A 22,854-nucleotide genomic window follows, 5' to 3' on the forward strand; every position below is an offset into this window, starting at 1 on the left:
CTGTGAAATAGAATATTTTGTGTCTATCCCGTACAGTACATGTGCAACCAAAACGATTTGGTTTCTGTGATGTACTTAATATTGTTGTTGGAATTTTGCTCATTTTTAATCAGAAATGTGAATTTTATATATTTATTTATTTATTTTGAGATGGGAAAAAATAGTTGTGCAGCTAGCACACCGGAAAATCTCAAACCAACAAGAAAATCTTATTGCTGAGCCCTGAGTACTATCATGGGTATTAAACAATACCAACATGAACAGAACAATCAATAGTAAATAAATCAATAAAAAATAATAAAGAAACGAAACCTTTGACCTCTATTAGATGTGTTAATAAAAGTTAGCCACTCTTACCATTGTGAAATCTTCTTTCGCTTCCATGACAACGGCACGATCCTGCTGACAGCCAAAAAAAATAATAATAAACCCTACCGAAAGATGCCTTTTATGAGCCAAAAGACTATACTCTAAAATAATAATGTTCGCTATCACAAACACAAAAATGAAATGTGAGGGTGATCTCTTCTCAGCTTAAAACAGCTGTCGTGTGAGGGGTACCGATGCTGGGTTGGTGGGATTGAGAGAGACGCATCGGAGGGGTCAGCGCCTTTGTGCACATGTCAAACGGAGGGGGGCATCTCACCAACGACGCCCCACTTGCTGGGCTCTTGTTCGAGCTACCCCATCTACAGTTACTTGGCACAGCTAAAGATGTTTAAAGGGTGTGGGGTTTTGCTTTGCTGTCTTTGGTCTTCGCCCCACCTAAAGTGAGAAAACAATACCACCGTGCCCATCACTGGCCCAACGCTGGGCAGGAGAACCAGCGAGACGGTTGATCTCCAGCATGAAATGAAAGAAAAGGATTCCATGCCAGGGGTGGAGAGATGGAGGGAATAATACGGGCAGATAGGGGGAGGGCTCACAAAGGAGCGGCACAGGGCCTTGAAGACACCTGAGAGACAGCGGCAGAGTGGAAAAGCACGGCTGACGAGTCAAAAGCAGCAAATGCGCTCTGACACGGGTCAATCCCTCCCCTGCCTCTACAGGTCAGAACCCCGTCACCCTGGCAACCACTCAGACTGTGTATCTATGGTAGCGAGGGAATGATTTTAGCACTCCTCACCAACTTCAGCACTCGGAGCTAAACATAAATAGACACGTTCACAGGTTAAAAACCAAACAGAAATCCAGACACACCTGTGCACATGTTGTTCACACTTGTACAACGAGGACAATTAAATATATTCTTGCAGAGAGAGAAAAATAGAGAGAGAGAGATAAGGGGCGTGCACAGATTCACACACACATTTTATTTCTCTTCTGTTGTGTTTATGGTCACACTCTCCTGAGGAGACTCTGTTGGCACATTGTACTCAAGGACGTTGAAAGAAAAAATAAAACACATTGCTGATAAGACCTTTTTTTGTTTAACTGTTTCATACTGTAAGATAATATCAATCAGATCCTGCCCTGCTGTCTCGTGTTTAAATTAAGCCCCACCCTGATGTGGTACTTGCTTGAACACCATAACACAAGCCAAGAACCACTTCTCCATCTCACACACAGATAAGTGCATACAGGGACTCGTATATACAAAAACACATTGAGGATATCTTCATCCGCAACGGTTAGTATACAATTTACTTTTGAAATTCATCTTCAGGCAGGACGACACAACAAATTCTGTTAATGATTAAATTAAATATCTACAAACATCTCTGATAAAACATGATAAATAGTTTGCCTTTAAATGAGATACACATGCTGAGAAATTTTGGCATTTTATTTTTTAAATTCCTACTGATACATTCCACCAAAATAAATGTTTTGAAACAACACAGTATCCAAATGAAAACATTCCTTTGCTGCATGTTTTGGAAATGGTATGCCATTGCTTCAAACTATGCCATACAGCAAATAAATACAGAAATATTTATTCAAATCATTTATATATTTATCAAAATATTTATTTCAGTTAAAGATAAATTGTAATTGATTTGACACAAAAAGACATTACATAAAGAAATAAAAATTCACTTCAATAGATTTAAATGATTATATTAATCATTTAAATATTGCCTATTTTTATTAGATTAAAAGGTTTACTTTTAAAGCAGCTATATATAAATAACTAATCTCATACAATTTGTGAAATAAAACAAATAAACTGAAAACAACATTGACAGTTACTAATAAAAAATTGTATGGGTCAAACATACATTTACTATGTTATAATGATCAAGAGCATATCTCATATGCTGTACTGTATATATATATATATATATATATATATATATATATATATATATATATATATATATATATATATATATATATATATATATATACTTATGAAAACCTATTTACAGCCTGTTGGTTATTTTTAAAGAACATCAAAATTGATGTTCTGATCTAATGCGTAAAAATGACTTTTACATTTATTTAATTACGTTTATTTTGTTTGTTTTTTATTTATTTAGTTTTAGTTAAAAATTCTTCTTATTTTTCTTATAATCGTGGCAAGTACTGAAATAAAGTAGTGGAATTACAAAAAACTAATGGCGTATTAGCTGAATAACTGAGGGTAAGTGGTTGCAACTAGAGAATGCAAATCAATTTAGAGAAGAGGGCAAAACACAATATTCAAAACTAGAAACAGCTTGTTTATGCGTGTGCTCTGTGATTCACATGGTCTGACGGTATTCTCGTTTTAATTTGTTCTGCGAGGGAAATGGCTAACACTAAAAGGGAATAGGTTTTGAGTGGATGGTTTAATAATGTATAGGGATATAAAGTAAATTAAAGTTGCATTCGTTGAAGAGAAAGGAAAGAAAAAGAGCTGTTTATTCTCTAAGTTCTAAATATGTGTGGGTGTCAGTGAAACAGAGAAGAGCAATTCATTATAATCTTATTAGCATTTCTTTACATTATGTGAATAGTGTAGCGACTCTGAAGTATGACTAATTAGTTTATCTAAGCAATATGGTGCTAAACACACATGGGATGCCTCCTAACATCAGAGTATAAAAACGTACAAAAAAGAAACAAAATTATTAATGAGATAGTCAGCAATGCATCTGCTTTAGTTGCAATTAATCTCTGAATATGTGTTGGTGGTACACTGTAAAAAGTTGTGGCGTGCAGTTGTTACTTTGAGAACCTATTTCTATTTAATCTAACCATTTAAATACATTCTCTAAATCAGAAATGTTAAAATGTAAACAATATCTACTTAAAAGCAGTTAATTTTAAACATCACCATCATTTTGAATCGGCTTGATACAGAAAAACACTGCTATAAAAATACAAATCTTTAAGTAATACAATTACATATTTTTTTGACCGAATGTGGTCATAGGAATTGTGAAAAGACTTTGAGTTACTTAATATTTGGTTGTTATACTTTAAGTTTTAATATTTTTATATGCTTTGGTTTATTATGATGGTCCAAAAATAAATAAATACATTTATAGGGAAAAATATGCCTGAATAAATGAGGTTATGGAAAAAAATATGAAAATATGAGGTCATGCGAAAATTGTAAAGAGACTTTAAATATTTGGTTGTTTTACTTAAAGTTTTGAGTATTATGGAATAAAAATAGGCTTTGTTTAAATGAAAATAAAAAAGAGTTACATTATTATATTGAATTAATTATTTTTTATAAAATGCATGCAAAATATTACAAAAACATGTAAACAAAAAGTATTGCAAATTAAAATAAATCAAAAGTCTTACAACAAACGCTCATAAATCAGTGTTTCTCTTCCAAAACAGTTTTAAAACTGATGATGACATCAGCGCCTCATCAATATTGATGTGTGTATATAGCACACAGTAGAGATGGAGGGCTACAGTAATGAGCTCCATTATGAGTTAAGGGAGGAGAAGGCGAGTTGTGGTAAAGAACAGAGGCGCCACAGTTCTGTGCACTTTAGTAGGTACAGTCATGATCCAAAAAACAGCTTCAGCCCCATCCGGGGACCAATGACTGAGCAGAGGGTGTGGGCTGGAGGACAGCTTTGTGTACAGAAACAAACTGCTGTTTGTAAACCGATCAGAACTTAAAAAACGTCTTCTTTAGCCAATATCACCTTGAGGTGACTTACAATTTTAATGCAAAGAGCCACTTGGGTCCTGAGTAGTACTTCAAAGGCCACGCCGCAGTCCTCTGTTCTATGTGGCGTGGTGAGCGCCGTGTACCCTGACCTGATCTGAGCTGGCAGACAGCTGGGCCACATGGAGACCCTCTCCAGTGCTTTGAGAACCGGTGCATCTGCCTCTGAGCTTAGTACGGGTTTCTACTGTATATTTAGTGTTGACAGAATGCTGTGTACATCTCTCAAGTTTTCTCACTGACTTTCACAACCTTTTCTCCTCTCTGTCACTGTTTACAGGTACAGTAATGAGGCCTGCTGAGAGAGATAGAGAAATAGAGAGATATACAGTGGGACTTCTCAAGAGAGAAGCTGTAAGTTGCAAAGAGAATGTGTGTGTGTATGTGTACTCATTATAAAGCGACGCTGGATATCCTCCCACATGTTGCAAGTAAGGATTATGCTTCAATTGAGGGCGAATTAGGAAAAGTAAACTTCAAATGTAAACTTTAAAGTCTACAAATAAATGCTGTATGTGCTTAATGTGTGATTTAGTACAATTAATTATATAATAATGAAACTAGTAAGAACTTAGTGGCCTTAGATGAAAATCTACACATCTGCATACAACAATATTCACATAAACAGCTGACAGAAAATAATAGTGTGTTTTGTGTGAACAGAAGTCTGTCTTACACAGGACAGCAATGAAATGGATTTATTCAGTGCTCAACGCTAAGGATATTTTTACTGGCTCAGTTGGGCCAGTGGTTTACTTTTTACTGTCAGTCCCAAAATTGTCACAGGCCCCACCAAAAACACACTAAAATAAAACAGGCCTCATTATTATTTTTGATCCATGTAGCCTTAATAAATAATGTTATAACAACAAGAACTAGGTTAGTTAATAAATTTCAGATATTATTAAAAACACTCAACGTTTTGTATATATTAAAAACACTCAACGTTTTGTATATATATATACATACTGGTGTGCATTTTGAGGCAAAACGATATGTTAAGAGATGTCAGTATTTTAGTCAGTGGTAAGCACGGTCCAATAAGCCCAGTGTTTAATTACGTGTGATGTCTGAGGGAAATTTGGCCTAAAATTATTTTAGGGAATAAAGTCTTTCACCGTCAAGCTTTATTATATTAAACATATATTTATGTATGTGTGTGTTTATTTATATTACTCTGTTTATCAAACCAGAGCGGTGATGATGTGGAGAGGAAGAGATACATGGCAAAACTGTCTAAGTTCTCCTAAATGGCCTTGCAGATGTTCTGACTGACTTTGGAGTGCTTTTTTGACTGTTTTATGCCCTCTATTTAGAGTGGACTTAATTCTGTATGTTCAGATAAGTGATTGTAGTAAATTAAAAGCTTTTGTTTTTATATGACTGATGTTAATAATTTTGTTAACAATGCCAGCATAAATTATTTTAAATAAGTTTATTAAAAATCCCCAAATAATAAATAAATAAATAGTCTTTGCTGTAAATTTTTAAAGATTCAACTGATTAAAACATTTTAGTTGAATAAACTATAACGCTAGCTGAGCAAACATACTTTTTTATATTTGAGTCAAGTTTGTGCCAACTAAAAAACAACAATTCAGATAACACTTTGGTAAAAGAAATTGAGTGAACGTAAAATTTCTGTGGAACTGGTTAATATAAATAATTTACTACTAAGCCAACAATTTTTTTTACAGTGTGCCATTAATGTTTATTTTTTAATCTGTGTATACCACTAGTCAACTAAATGAATATAACATGGCAAAGATGAATTCACATTTATATATTGATTCAATAGATTTATAGCATTTTGCATTTTGTAAAAACAATCAGTTTTTATAATAAATATTTGAAAATCTGTTATTATAACCTAAATATGCTATGTGAAACTTTGTAACAGAAAATAGTGGTTTTCATCTTGTCACTTTCTTGGTATAGAAAACCAAAATTACCAAAATTTTTCAAAATGTATGTATTGCGTTTTAGAACCAAACTCTTCATTTGTAATACAGTACAACCAACGACTGTCCCAAGTTACTAATTTCAACTTGTTTACAAGTTATGTCAACTACACTATAAAAAATTCTATAAAATGTACTTACATTTATTTAAAAAAAACAAACAAACACTTACTTCAATGTATTTATTAAAACGTAATTTGTAATGTTAAAGTAAAAATGTATGCTGATTTACATTTTTTACAGTTTATATACCAGTCAAAAACAAATGACTTGCTTATCCAATTTGATAAAAGTTGTACACAGCATGGCAGCTTTTTTACAGTACAGTCAGTTGATAATTATCACAAAATAACCCCCTTCAGTGTGATACAAGATCCCTCTGCAATCATCATGTCAGGGTTCATTCTGTAATACTGAATGGCTGACTGTACATTATCCCTAGCTTATAGCCTCTACTTGACATGTTATGATGACCTTTGTTTAAAGCAAAGAATAACAACGCTTATAAAAACTAGTACACTGCAAACGTTGTGATTTAAAGATCAACAAGTACGGCAAAGTTCCTTAATGAAAGAGGATTTTATTTTATTTATTAATTCATTGTTTATGCCCCCCCCCCCCCCCTCAAAGAGGAGAACAATCGCCATGTTTCTATGCTTTGCCATTTTGCTGTGTCTGGATCATGGAGGCCATTTCGTCGCTGTATATATAAACCGGATGCCTGCTACTGAGACAAACTACATTAGGAAAACATGCACTAGAAAAAGAGTCAAAATAGGCAATAAGAAAAGATAGTTCTATAAGAAAAAGGCGAAATAAAAAAGCCCTGGTAAACAAACACAATCAAAATGAAGTTTTTACACTGCACAACTCCATTTCTCTTCATAAATGCCCGGTTGAACGAGTAGCTCTGCCATTTACCGCTCATAACCATGGTGACCCATCTGTAACCCTTCATTCCATTGAGCTTTGAAAGGTCTCTCTAGCATCAGTACAAGCACGCGAGCCCAATATTTCACCACTATTTACAAACAATCAAACAGTGTGCTCTCCAAACAGCCTTTTTTTTAGCAACTTCAGCACTACGGCCAACTTTTAAACGTGGATGATTTCCCCACCCCAATCCAAAAACAAGGACATGTACAGCCCACATAGAAAATATGCTAAGACGCATAAGCAAAGAATTTGATGTGTACATTCTATATTATGTGAATATTTAAACTATTTCAAATTATGGAAGAAAATAAATTATCAAATGCCTTCCTTTGAAAGAAAAAAATATTTAAAACTGTACATTTTTTAAAGTTCTTGAATATTTTCTCGGCTTGAAGCTGTTGTGTGATGTGTCTTTTCAACATTATACAAAACTTTGTGTATAATGTGATGCACACTCACACCTGTTAAATAAATATTTCTCACCAGTAATGTAACTGTATTATTTCATTAGAGTAAAAAAAAATTCTGACACATTTAATTGATCTAAATATGCATGCGATTATTGTTATTATACAACTCACTCTATAGTTCTGTTAATTTGAAAACACTGTCATCACAAAGAATAATATGTTAAGACTTTTCTACATTTTTATAAAAATAGCACACTGTTATTAACACTGCTCATACTGTTGATATTTATAAAAGCTTTGTTTGTTTTGTTTTTGGACTATATTCACATACAATTTAACAACTTATTATATTTATATTTAATTAAATTGTAAATGATCTTGTTTGATTAAACATGACTCTCTCAGTTTTTGAAGGTGGACAACAACGTTTCATTTGACCAGTTCAGATCAGCCAGAAACAGACACGTGTTTTCAAGGACGGAAGAATAATTGGTCCTGTTCTTTTATTATAGACATGGGACTGTATATTTGATGCAGCAGACCCGGAGCCGTTTCCTTTAGGTCTGCTTTTGTGTGTGTAAATGTGAGTTTAATGCTTTTACATCCACATTTCCGTGCGCACAGGGCAAGGATGATGTGGCAGTAGAGACATTTATTCAGTGTAAGTAAATGAGGAGAAGGCAGCGTTACGTGATGCTTTTCAAGAAAGAGGAGCATCCAATTAGCCCTGGAGCATGAGCAAAAACATTTCGTGAAGGGAGAGCAATGAGAAACCCAGTGTCAATCCGACAGAGGGGATTTATATAATGTAATAAAAAATATTAAATCTAATAAAAATATTAAATTTACCAATAAACATATACTTTATAATAAAACAAATACATTTCATTTAAATTTTAATAATAACAATTCTGATAGTTTATAGTTCATCTGGCAGAGGGTTGTGTTAGTGCAAAGGTTTGCGTTTGATCCCAGGAAACAGTTACTGATAATAATGTATAGCTTTAAATGTATAAATGTAAATATTTACAGTCACACAAGGATATTTCTCAACACTTATCATTTCTACACTGTAAAAAGTGTTTCTATGCCTTAGTAGATTTAACAAAGATAAAACTGTATTAAAAAAAATATATTCTTGTTTTTTAATCAAAATTTGAGTTAAAATAACATAAAAATATGAATAATTTGAGTAATTCTAAATTAACACTTTATTAAGTAAATTCAGCTTCATTTTATCATGTATAATCCACTTAAATTTGTAAGAAGGAAATTAACTTAATCATTTTGTGTTGAAACTACATGAATGATTTTAGTAAAGATATCTAACTAGGCAGTAGACTCGTAGTTCCCAGCATGCTTTGCATGGGACTGCATTTGAACAGTGCAATTTAACAGCTTACAGCTGCCCAAAACTAAACTGGGTGGGCACGTTGATTGAATAAACAATTCGTGCCCTCGTCTCACAGAAAGTTAAAGTCTAGATCAATGTTTATGGAAACAACAACAAACCATAAAAAAGTTACCTGTACCAAGAAAAGTAAATTAAACTGAGTAATACTAGAACGTTTAGTTAACTCAACTTAATTTTGTTGCGTTTGTATTAAAAAAATATTAAAGTGTTATACTTAAAAAAGGCAAGTTGACTCAACTTAAAACATCATGCAGCCACTTGCCTAATTTTTTATAAGTTAGATTTCGGTATTACTTTTAACAGTGTAGACGACAACCTTATCCATCTATTTTCTCCTCTGTAGCGCAGCGATGGCAGCCTCTGTTTCTTTCCCTATTGAAAGTTTACCCTCAACCAGATGAAAGCTTGTCAGACAACAGGTCAGTTTTAATCTGACAGGGACATCCTTACAGCAATGTGCTTCATGGCCCCTCTAAACTCGCCCTTCCCCCTTAAACTAAACTGACGTCTCACACAACATTGCATGGCCCTTTGGCTACAGGTCAGAGTCTGAGCAAACAAGAGTCTCTTCCATCCTACCTCTAAAACGAGTCTATTATATTAAGTATGTTAGGTTAGCCGATGTCATTCTGACAACGCAGGCCTTCAGAAGAGGTCAGTAAATGAGAGGGATGTTTGCACGGCTTCATTCAAGTGTTGTAGATGGTGCCTTTGATCAAAGAGTGACTGGCGTAACTGCTGTTGTTATTACATTTTTCTGTCAAGCTGCCTTTCCTTTATTCATTCTTTTTTTCTTCTCATTTTGACTTGGTTGCATACAGAGAGAGAACGACTTCAAAGTACCTCCCACCGCTACCGTTATGGATAAGCTAAGCAAGGAAAGGCATCATGCTGCAGTTGGAATAGAAATGTTATAACCAGGGCTGCTGAATGTATGCATGTGTTTGTAAAGTATGTGTGTTTATGTGGGAAAACAACCTGTTTGACTACACTACACACACGAAGGTGCTACAAAAGGTTCTTCACAGCGATGTCATAGAATAATTATTTTGGCTCCCCAATAAAATTTTTAATCAAAGATTAAAGGGATAATTTACCTAAAAATTATTGGAAATGTATAATGTTTTTTAAGAGAGTTAATGATGAATGAGTGTTTTGGTGGCATGTAAGTAAATTTTTTCATCATATGTTTTTTTTTTCGGTTTCTAAGTTGGGTGTGTAAGATACCAAATCCAACGTAATTCTTGCCGTTGTTTTAAATAGGCTACACACAAATGATTGCTGGCTTCCAACAAAATAAATGTGCCTGTCTTATCAAAAATCGTGTGTCAAATTTATTTTTGTTCATATCTTTAATAATGATTGAATAAGGTCACGTCAAAGATTGAAATCATAATGAAATGAATGGCTAAAATCAGACTTTGATGCTCATTATCTCAGAATTTTATATTGAAACTGTAGTATGATTTTTACAGACAGGGTCACATATAAAAAAAAATGTTTTGTCTTGTGCTGCTTTTTCTCACATATTTAGACATTTGTATCCATTTATAATTAAACTATTGTTAGAAAAGGGCTGGATGAATGAATACAGTGTGGATACCTGTCTATTATAGACAGATATATAAACAATATCCACTTCAAGTATAAAGACAAAATAGTATTGAAATATTTGCCAGCAAACTACATTTTTACAACTAACAGTGTTACAACTAACCCCCTACCTGTTACAATTAACCCCACCTATGGGATAGGGTATAACTTTTGCACTTCTGTCATGTTTGGTGTAATTGTCCAAGAATGGTAAGTACTAGAAACAAATTTCAAATGTTAATTTGTAGCAGAGATGTGTGTTTTGCTTGTGTAAAAATATAATTAATCAAAGTCAAATATTTTTTGAATAATTGAGCCAAAACCAAAAAGCGTTAGGTTGTGCCCTGCTCTCCCTATACTGTCAACTGGGTGCTTTCTATAATTTTTTAAAAATATCTTAATTTGTGTTCAACATAAAAAAGAAACTCATACAGGTTTAGAATAGCATGAGGGTGAGTAAATTAAAATTAGATTTTTTTAAACTATCCCTTTAAAAGATGCATTTTATAGTCAAAAGAACCACTGTAAACGTGAATACTGTAAAAAGTAAAAATATAAATATATAATATAATTTTTTAGGTGTTATCAATTGAAGAATGTATCATTTTTATTTTAAAAAATCTATTTCAATTTTCTAATCTAAGTAGTCCATGTTTTACTACAAAGAACATTTTATTCAACAGAAGCTTCTTTGGATGTTAAAGTTTTTTTATGGAACTCAAACTGGGAGCCATGGTGCTCTGGGGGCCCTGAAATGGTGCCAAGGTGGCCCCGGTTTAATGACATTTTATTAAAAAAAAACAAAAAAACAAACAAACACTAATTTATCATAAACTCTGTGTAGTTAAACCTCAGAAAAATAAGGCTACTAACCAACATCAATACATTGTATAATTTAATGTTTTGTTTAATTCAAATTTTAAGTTTTGGAATGTTTTATGTCATAAATTTTAAGTTTGAGAACCACTGCACTATGACATTGTGTAGCTCCTGTATTTAACACCTGAGTGCAAAAGCTTCTGTTGCACAAAATGTTCAGTGTTGTGGAAAATGTTCTACACACTATAAAAAGTTAAGAAAAATATGGATGTTTGACTTAAAAGATTCTTTGGAGAACCAAAAATATTTTTATGGCATTACTGTAAAGAAATAAAAATAACATTTTTAACAAATGCATTTTCAAGTTTTCAATCGAACTAACTTAAATGAACTTCAAGCCTAAATGAAATGAAGGTCATAGGATTAAGTCATTCACCAACCTAGATTTGGGCATTCAATGACATAAAGAACAACATTTAAATATAACTGCATATAATACAAAGAGTCACAATCATCAGCCTGCCATTGACGCACATTCAAAGGCCACAGGGACTCCACCACAGACATGCGCATTTTAAATAATGTCCTTATAATCCATGAAATCATATTTTAAAATGATTTAGCATTCATGGTGCTTAAACAGTAGAACAATGGCACTAGCAACAGCAATAGGCTGTGGATAAACATCGCATAATATCTTGCAATTAATTATTACCAGCATGCAGTATAAAAGAGAGGACCTGGAATGCATTGCATGTGTATAAACCTGTTGAAAAGACTGCATATTATTGACAGTGTGAAATATGAACTCACCATGAGAAGCTTGGCTGCGCTGACTACGCTGCCTCTTGTATTCTTCCTCTAAGTATAAGAAAACAAGTCTCTCAGTCTCACACTTACACTTATAATAGTGCCTTTGACACAGTGAATCATCAGATTTTTATATTAACCCTCTCAGAACTAGACATCGCTGGTATGCTAAGCTGTTCTCATGGGCAGTATCAGCAAGGTTTCTCAGAGGGGTTTGGTATCTGAATCAAACCAACTACAGTAACCACTGGCGTAAGTGCTCGCCCCCTCCTCTTCTAGATACAAGAAGCATGTCTGTATCCACCTGCATTAAGAATCTGATGTGGGTGTGATGCTGGCAAACCTCAGCACCTTCACCCTCTTACTTGAACTAGATGATAGCGATGACAGTGCTGGTAAACATTACAAGGACAAGGTGAAATTGGCCTTTACAGGTGAGTGACATCTCTCTGACAAGCACATACACAACACAGCGCTATACGCAACAGGTGTACAATCTGGGCAGATGGCCTGGCTAGTGTAGACAAACAACTGATTTGTACTGTATAGTATCCGAGGGGTTTCTCACACCGTAAAGATAGCAAACATTTCAATTAAATCATTTCATATTCTCATTCGCAAGTCTTAAAGCTGAATAAAAGTATATGGGTCATTCTAAAGAAATGTCCACTTTTGGTATGTCAAGATGTTTTAAAATTGATTTCTTTTTCTAACATTTAAACTTCAACCACATTATTAGATTACTCTTTGACTTTATGAGTACACATAAATGACAGCTTAATGATTTTTTTTCTGTGTGCATGTACTTAAAGACTGCATACAACATTTTTTGTCAGTGGTGTTACCTTACTTCTTTAGCAATATTAAATGTGTTTATGAAATATTATTTATATTTTTTTCAGCTTTAAAGGGATAGTTCGGCCAAAAACGATAATAAACCCATGATTTACTCACCCCCAAGCTGTCCGTGTGTTGCATATGTCCATCGTTTTTCAGACAAACACATTTTCGGATATTTTAGAAAATATTTTAGATCTTTCTGTTGATTAAATGTAATGATACGGGGTCCAGCCATAGTCCACGACCTTCAAGTCCAAAAAAAGTGCGTCAATCCTTCACAAATTAAATCCAAACGGCTCCAGGATGATAAACAAATGTCTTCTGAGGGTAATCCCTGCGGTTGTTATTGAATTATATAATAAAACAGCAACTCTATCATAGGGACTGTCCTCTCTCATACTGCTCATAATACCGAACAGCAAAAGTTCAAGTCAAGCTTGAACACCAGAACTTCTTGTTTCAGCTCACTACAGTAGTTCAGAAAAACTTTCGACTCCATCAGGAGTGGCAAGTGCCTCCACAGCATGCCAGCGCTTCAGCGCGCAAAAAAATGAAACATCTGGCCACCTGTTCAGTATGGGGGAGAAATACTGTACCTATGCGTAGGAGATTGAGAGAAGCCCTGACACATCGTGCTCTTTTCAAAAACAGGTACATAATCAGGAAGTGACACCAGTGCTTCCTCCGTCTGCAAGTCAGCCTGCCAGCCTTTTTAATTAGCCAGGTGGATGGGGCTAATCACAAACACCTCCACTCTGACAAAAATAGAGGGTGGATGAGGAAGATAGAAAAAAAACGAAAAATAAAAATAACATGGCCCACAGATGGTGCCTGTGACATCTTGTTTTGCTCGAGATGGATAGCAGCAGAAAGATGAATACTACAAGCCCATCAGTAAGGAGAGAGACGGATACAGATGAGGGGAGCAATGTGCATATGCCAGCATGTTCGTAAACCCATGAAGGCCCACCAGCACCTTCTCTCTCACTGCTTCGCTCCTCCCTGCTATTTAATCAAAATGTTGCCTTGATCTTTCCTAAAAGTTTGCCCTTCGCTTCAAATGGGCTTCAAACGCAAAGTCTTTTATGTCTTCTTTTTCTTTGTCAAAAAGGTCACTCACTTTGCCTCAGTCAGCTCTGGTGAGTTTATCCAACTCTCTCCTTCTCTCTCTAAAAAACAAGAATGGTATTTGATGACGAACAAGCCATGGAACGCTGGCAACAGTTGCCTTGGTGATGGCAGTGGCAGTTATCACAGAGGTAGCTGAGGACGGCATACGTCAGCGATTGCTTTTAGTAACCGAGCCAGACCAGAACGCAAACCTATAGGTCAAGCCTTCACAATTGTGAATTTTTGTATTGACAAATAGCCAGTAATTCAATGTTTAAGTTTTTAATCCACCAGTTGACAAAATAGTCCACAACACATTGATGTTTTTGGATTAGTTGGAGTGAGGTAAAATTACAGTAATAGAAAACTATGAAACCATTTACACAAAGAAAAGTTTTAGAGCATTTATTAGTGTAATAAAAAGCAAGAAGTAAGTGTAGAAGTATTAAGTGGTTCTTAAACTAGCGGGTTTGAGATGGTGCCAGTGGGACCGCATTTGTATGATTTTTTAAAATACATTAAGGCATTATATTTTCTGTGCAATTAAAGTTTAGAATAATATGGCTACTAACCAACAGCACTACATAATTTAATGTTTTGTTTAGTTTGTTTTATGTCATGAATTTTCTTTGTGGGTGCCATGAAGAGATGCAGACACCGAAAAGTTCATCAAGTTCAGTAAATACCTATGCTTTAAATCTGTTTAATCCAGGCCTCGCGCCATTCGGAAATACTGTGTTAATGTCAGAATCGGCTAAATGCCACGTCGACTTGTCCTCTAAGTGCACGAAAGATGAATTAGATGGACTACGATGTGCAAGATGACCGTGGATCACATTTAAAGTTGGGTCCCTTGTGAGTACTTGGATCTTTATGTTGATCTTTATCTTTATGTTGATACAATCATTATGTTGTAGTAACATGGATCACAGCAATCCCTAATGAGTTCAGTTTCTTCATTTTTGCATTCTGACTTTCATCATTTGCACTGTTTCTAGTCGCATGTTCAGTGATATTGCAGTTGTTTACTGTGTTTTGTCTAAAGTGGAGTTTTTTGCCAAATAAGCCTACATGCACTTAGATGGTTCTGCAGCTAAAGAGAGTCAAATGTGTTAATTAATAATTAACATTTTCCCTGCCAGCATTTTTTTTTAAGTTGCCAGCTAGCCCAAGCATTTTTCATGATTTTCACAAAAGTGTAATGCCTTCCAGAAAATGTTCTTCTTTAAATGTATAAACATACAATATATGAAATGAAAGAACAGACTCACTGCTTTTAAACAACAACAAAAACGTTAAATGCTACCTTCATTAGTTTTCTTTGGGTAGGTTTCTTCAAAAACACCAAATTTTGAGCAAAAAGCGAAAATAATTCAATTTTTGTGAAGGACTTTTGATAGAGATCAGATTCGGAGTGATCCTCAAAACATACACAGATACAGCTGCTTGCTCTATACTGAAAAAAATGTTATGTTGAATTTACTTCATTTTAATATGGCAAGAAGATGCACACAATAAATTGATCTAACTCCAGATATATTTTTTAAGTTAAGTGTACTTATAATTTATCAATTGAGTGATTCAGATTTTTATATTCATAATTGTAGCTAAACTATTTTGAGTAGAATTTACTCAATTTTTTATGTTTAGTACACTAAAATTAATTAGGTGCAACCAGATCAATTGAATGGTTTAATCCAATCGTTTTTTAAACTCTTATTCTATTTTAACTTTCCACATTTAACTGCCACATTATGTTTAGCAAGTAAGAAGAGACTCAGTAGGTCTCAGTAATGGAATAAGCACAGTTACTGTTTACATCATGATTTTCATTGTGTCACCTATTGTCTCTATACAAGCACCGGTAACTACAAAACTCAAAACAGAAACTCTTCTAAATCTCAAAGATAATTTATCCTGAAACACTAACAAGTCTTTCTTTTAATTTTGCGTAATAATAGCGTTTAATTTCAAATTTTACTCTCCAAATGCAGTCCCATGCATAGCATGCTGGGAAGTAGAAGTCCACTGCTTAGTTAGTTATATTAACTTAAATAATTCAAGTAGTTTCAACACAAAATTTCTTTCTTACAAATTTGGGTGGATTTTACATGATAAAATTAAGTGAAATTTACTTTGTTAATTTAGAATAATTTAATTTTTTGTGTTATTTTTACTTTTTACATTTTTAATAGAATTCAATCATTTCTTTTAAGTTAAACTTACTAAGGCACATAATCATTTTTTTTCATATAGGGCAATTCTTCCGGGTTTTATAAAATGCGGAAGAGCGCCACCTGGTTGGCAGGAAAGCGTTTTCTCTGAATTGACAAGTTAACTTGTCAATAGCTGGGAAAGAGTTAAATGACTAAAGTGACATTTATGAAAATAAGTAATTTCAATGACTATAACCTTTCCATTGTCATTTAAGTGAAATTACTGAACCTAAACACCAAAGCCTGATTAAAAAAAAACTAATTTACAAGAAAACATGTCAGATGCACTTAGAGGGTTTTGTATATATTTATGTACAACTTCTTTAATCAACTTGTTGGTTGTTGAACAACGTCTAAGAGTAGCTGTCAAAAGAAAATCCATTTACAATGGCCTTATTTTACTGATACTAAATGTTTAATGCATGCACCACTCTCGTGTCTCTTTTCGAATAGAAAAGCGAAAACAAAAGGAAGCCAACGACTTACATTGAAAGCAATTTGGTTGAAATGAAAAGGAAAAATCATTTGGACCAAGCTGAAGAGGATTTCTTTGTGAAGCCTGACAGGCAGAGTAGAAGGCAATAGAATGATGCCAGGAAAGGCAATAGAATGATGCCAGAGGGACTCGGCGATTGTAGGAGTGATGGGCAATTTGTATTACAAGGGCACGGGTCATATGATCAGCATGTCAAAGTCCTCACTGTCTTCTGAATGGGCTTTAGCCGTGCACAAATGAGTTCAACTACTCTGTGGACAGTAGGGCAGAGAGACAATATAACATTAATGACTCATGAAAATGAATTAGCGAGCCAGAAAAAAGGGAATAGCACTGGAGAAAATAATTAAAATAATTTGCCTGTTAAACAGGGCAGAATGGAATGTAAAAATGTAGACGCTGTAAGATGAAAACTATTACCACGATTAAAACTAGCAGTGACAAACAATTTGGCTTTTGCAATAATGTTTTACACAGTACACATTAGCATTAGTTCATTCAAATAGTGTAGTTAACAGGAAATCACAATTATTAATACTTTATATCAGGGGCATCGTTAGGCCATTTTTAGGGGGGCTTTATTTGCTGTCTGAAAAAGGGGAGAGCACAAGTGACTAGTGACTACACTGTAAAAAATATGGTTCTTGAAAGGTTCTTCAACAATGGCTGCGTCCGAAAGATCTAAAATGCTGCCTTTTTAGGAGCATTCAAAGGCAGGACGGCATCAAGGCATGTCCGAATCCAATGTTAGGTTTACTTCATATATCCTGAGATACCTTCATGGCCTGTCCCACAATTCTATGCGTTGGCATGCATGGGAAATGTAATTGGTCGAGCCTGGTCGAGTTTGAAAAAAAATGGTGGCCAAGAAGTGACTGGAGCACAAATTTAGTGTAAATAAAGTTATATTTTCACTTTTTACACGTTTTAATTGCATTTCTAGCGAGAAATAAGTATTGTAGTTTTTTTGTCTTAGAAAAAAGGATTCTTTAATTCCTGCCTTTTTTATTTTAAATGCAATTAGTTCTTTTGAAGCTGCATCCTGATTTGTTTCACCTGTAAAGCTGAATCACCTGCAGACTAACAACACAAACAAGTAAAATAGTCAAATATAAAATAGTCGTCATTTACTGTTAAAACATCTGAAATTGTGTGTGTTCTTATTGTACTTTATTTCTTTTATAACAGGTAAGCTTTATACTGTAAGCTTCATTCCCTTTATAAGCTTCATACTGTTTTAAATTATATATTTAGAGAATTCACTTTGAACACTTTGTACAACCTCCACATCATCATGTCTGTTGTGCACAACATTAAAGCAAATTCTCTTTGTTTTGGACAAATTGCAAATGTGACCCATGCTGGCAAAAAGAGTCGGAATGTGAAAGGTGTAATTTTGAGCTAGAGGCAAATAAAAGTATGTCAATTTTGGTCGAAATTTAGGTTTTCATACAATTAAGTACAATAAGCCCCTCGTCTAGCGATCCCAATGCTCATTAAACATCTAAAATGATCTTTATTTGTGTATTTTCTGAGAGGTGTAGTGTCCTAAATGCTTAATCTACGAAGATGTGTGTCCATCCACATGCATGTGACAGTTTGCTTTCAGTTTTAAAACATGCAGGAATTAGAAAATGAAGTGCGGGAATTGAATGATGTTAAAAGATTTATTAAGAGAGATAAAGTTTGGAACTTGATTGATGTTAAAAGAGTTATTAAGAGTGACAAGACTCAAAAATGATCTTCCTCGCGCTGAATGACAGTTCTCAAGCTTCCACACAGACACCTGAGCGCACAACCCTGATATATACACATATACACCGAATTACAGTTTTAAAAATATCTGTTTTGACAAGAATTTACACAGATATAATCTGTTATGTCTTGTTTGGTTAACTGATGGGTGAACAAAATCTGATGTGTAATATTATATTAGATTCTTGCATTACAGTAAACCTTAAATCTGTCTGTCTCAATCTCAATCAAACAATAAAAAAATAAAAAAGGTTAAACTTATATTTTACCCATAGCATTGTTTTACTTTGTTTTTATAAAATCTATTAGTTTTACGGCTGATTTTAAGGTATGGATGCAGTGATTCTGTTTTTATATATGTCAAAATATAAATAACTAATTTTTGAAAGTTTGCTCATTCCTGTCACAAATGCTTTGGTACAATCATGCAGATGATTATGTACAATAGTTTGCTGTTTGCTAAATTTTCAATTGCTTATGTCATTTTCATCAAAATACATTATACTGGTTTCTGTTGAATAATCTTACACCTCAAAGCATTTAGGAATTTGTTTATCGTACAAGGCATGCCATGCAAAATAGTTGACCTCTGTGTCATAATCTGCTAAGCATTATTTGCTAACCATGTTTTTTTGTCTTTTGTAAATGTGAACTGAATTGATAAATTGCTGTCAAATGAATTTTAAAATGTAGATATTTTAACAATCTAAGCGCATTGTCTAAATGGGCGTGTCCGATTCCACTTTTGCTATGGGAAAAATAGTTTATGTGCCAAGCGCATGGCCTAAATGGGTTGATCCTATTCTCGTAATGAGTATGTTTTGGGTGTAACGTGCAATAAACCAATAAAAGTCTCAACTCACATCCCCTTTTAAAGCAAGTTGCCCCTGGCGCTATGCCTATTCTCTATTTAGATGGCGGAACTTGTAAACTGAAAAACTAACCAGTTTAAAACTAACCACGCGTTGCTTTCATGTGTATTTTTTTACTGAGGATCTTGCCGTTGTGTCCGAGCTGCTGCTCCACGGCCCAGGCCCACCATTGCTCTACGGCCCAGGCCCGCCACTGCCCCCACTCCTACATGGACTTTGTGTTTATCGCAATTGTTGTTTGTTGGGTGCCTAAAGACCCCCGTAGGAGGGAGGTATTTAAGGGTTTTATCTTGTCTTGTGTCATGTTTGTGTCTTTTATTAAGAATGTCTAGTTATCGTGTTCATGTTTTGTTTTTTTAAATCATGTCTTGCCATGTTTGTCTTCAGTTGCCCTATTTCCTGATGTGTCATGTTCTCATTGCTTCACTGTCTGTATATAGCCCTCATGTTTCCATTGTCTTTTGTTGGTTATTGAATGTAGTTGTATGTGCTGTCATGTCATGCCATGATTATTCTTGTTTATGTTTCATTTTTTTGTCAGAGTTCAGTTTAGCCAATTACCAGATCATTAAATAAACAGAGACCAGAAGTCAAGCTCCACCCAGACGCGTAACCGTTACAATGCATATGCGTTTGATGAAACTGTCTACAGAACCAAAAAGGGTTCTGCTATTGTTACAAGCTGAAAAACCCTTATTTGGTATTATTTAGAACAAAGTCAACAAATTTCTGCTTAATGTAGCAGCAGTGGCAAATTTATTTCATTACAAAACACATTGCCCACTTAAAACTTTAAACTTGACAGATTATTATAATTATAATGATTGTAAAATTATAAAGAGAGATAAACAAAAACAGAGCAAAGGGCAAATTTACTTAAAATTTAAATGGAATCAAATTTTACCATTTCAACGAGAAAGAGAGAATTACAAAGTTGCAAACATAAACCTTTGTGCTCCAAGATCTTTAACACCTGTTGCAGATTCTTTGTCTGAAAAGATGGCGAAGAAAGCACAAGAAAGCAAAAAGGCTGTGGGTCACTTATAAGAGAGGCTGAAATTAGCACAATATTAAAAGTCCAAGTTGTAAAATATGAACATCGGAGTAGAGGCAAATGGCAAAAGGTCTAAAGTGGATATGAACATGGAAACTCTAAAAGTTTATTTGGCTACAGTAGGCGAACACAATAAGCTATTTTATTTACTCAATGCTTACTGTCCTTATGCTCAATAACTTACAGCTAGAAAATAGCCCATGCCACAAAAAAACAGATAGACACACATACAGTGCCTGTTTCTTTTTGGAGTATTGATTTTAACTTTTCTTACTTTTCCTTGAACAGCATCAGGAAGCAAAAAGAAACAGAAATGTCAAGTGGTTTAGAGAGAGGGAGAAAGAGAGAGAGAGAGAGAGAGAGAGAGAGAGAGAGAGAGAAAATCTAAAATCTGCCACAGTCATAAATTGTCTTCTTGTTCAGATGGCCAATTGGCAGGGTAAGTGTACATGTCGGCTTTGTAATTACAACAAAGTGACATCTGATCAATGATAATTTAAAAGCATTGTAGTCATCAAGAGTACATCTATTACAACCTTTAATCAAAAAGTGACAAATGCAAGAATAAGTTGCAATGGGCAGAATCGCAGGCTGATACGACATCTTACGTAATTGCATTGGCCATTGGGTACAGTACATTTTACACATTCAGTGTTTTATTCAGGCTTTTATGAATCACATGGATATTCTTTATTCTAAATCATCATAATTTGGAGCTACATTATTGTATACCAGTGGTTCCCAAATTTTTTCCAGCGGGCTCAACTTTCGTATAAATTTGTGTTCATGCATCCATAATAAAGACACTCCTATATCCTTTGCTTGCAAACTCCTAATGGGATGCATTTAAAACATTGTAATTAATACAGTACTGCAACTTTAGTGTGTGACATCTTACTGAAAAAACCCAAATGAAAAACAAAGGCGAAGCGCTGCGCCATGTTATGTCACGCCATGTATCTAAACATCGACGTTTCAGAAGCATATGTGACTGAAATGGTCACAATTTCGAGCCCTGAATATCTGCAAACCAAGCTGTTTCTGAACACAAGGATGTGTCTTATGTAAATTACCATAAAAATCACTAAATCAGTATCAGATGAACCCAAACATCCCTAATTATACATCTACCTTGAGACTGATTACATCACAAATTGTCTGAAATTTGAAAGGTGGCTTTGGACATCCTTACTAGGGAGTGCATGGACATGAAGTATTTTCATCACTGTAACTTACATAGATTTTCAATAGAGGGTCAGAAAGCTCTCGGACTAAATCCTGAACATCTTAAACTGTGTTCCGAAGATGAACGGAGGTCTTCCGAGTTTAGAACGACATGAGGGTGAGTCATTAATGCCATTATTTTCATTTTTGGGGGAACTATCCCTATTAAGTAGCCACGCTGTTCCTTTGGGGGGCGGGGGCGATAACAAAACAAACCAATGTCACTTATCCAGTATGTAAATACACACAGACAATCACCCCCCCACAATGCATGCTAGAATCTCTGGAAAAACAAGCCGATTTCAACCTCAAGAGTTACTTTTTTTAAATATACAAATACTGCTTCTCAAACATGGATAGGCTTCTTCATGATCTCAACTAACAGATTCTGCAAAAAACAAAACAAAACAAAACTCACCAATTTTGAAAAAAAAATCGCTTCTTTTTCATTTTGCTTGAAAGTTGTGCTGCCGGCTTGTGTCACTGGTTTCCGTGACGGGTCACATGTGTGTTTTCAATGTAGGCTTCTTAAAATAGTTGAGCAGGTTAAATGTGTTGCCTTCTAAAATAAGCAGGGTTTAGGTGGGTCCAGGGCCGAATACTGTTTTTCATTCATTTCTATGTAAGCAGGGTCTATGCTTGTGAGTGCCTTGTAGCACAAAAGCTCCCAGAGTTTACAAGATTATGTCAGAGCTCCCATCACGCTCGCAAGTAACTTGTACCTTTCAACACCTACGCCTAACCCCTAACCCTACCCCTTAGGCCGGTGACACACTGGATGCGTGGCGTAAGCCTCTCAGCTGCGTGGCGTGTCCATTTTTAATTCGGCTCCCATGTTAACAGGTAAAAGCTTGCAGACTGCCTGCGTGAGACGCGTGTCTCAGGCGCGGCTCGAGAGACGCAAGCATGTTGGAACCCTTTCCAAGCAAAATAGAATAGGAAAATATGTTTATATGTCATTTTGTACACAAATACATTTAAATTAGGGATGCGCGATATATCGTCTGACATATCGTTATCGTCCGATAACTGCTTATTTTTAATATTACTGGTTATCGGTCTGATAGCAAAATTAGGCCGATAAATGAAAGCCGCTAAGTGATGGATTATTTTGGTTTGTTGAACCACTTCACTTGCTCATTGCTGGCCATGTGGAGTTTTGATTGGTGCTTTCTGTGACATAGCACGAAGATGACACGTGTTGCGGGCTTAAGAAGAGTATGC

General features: G+C 34.8%; 1 protein-coding gene across 13 annotated transcripts in view; it reads right to left on the reverse strand.

The window, feature by feature from the left end:
• The window catches only part of tenm3 (teneurin transmembrane protein 3), a 693,684-nt gene that overhangs the window by 400,125 nt on the left and 270,705 nt on the right, over positions 1-22,854 (reverse strand). The window contains exon 1 of one of the 13 annotated variants that reach the window (XM_073862723.1): positions 12,067-12,086. The exons of the other annotated variants lie outside the window; for them this stretch is intronic. The gene's annotated coding sequence lies outside the window, so the exon portion shown is untranslated. Of the gene's footprint in view, positions 1-12,066; positions 12,087-22,854 lie in introns of those variants that run through there. 13 annotated transcript variants of the gene reach the window in all.

The sequence above is a fragment of the Misgurnus anguillicaudatus genome, chromosome 3, assembly GCF_027580225.2.
Source record: "Misgurnus anguillicaudatus chromosome 3, ASM2758022v2, whole genome shotgun sequence".
NCBI lineage: Eukaryota > Metazoa > Chordata > Actinopteri > Cypriniformes > Cobitidae > Misgurnus > Misgurnus anguillicaudatus.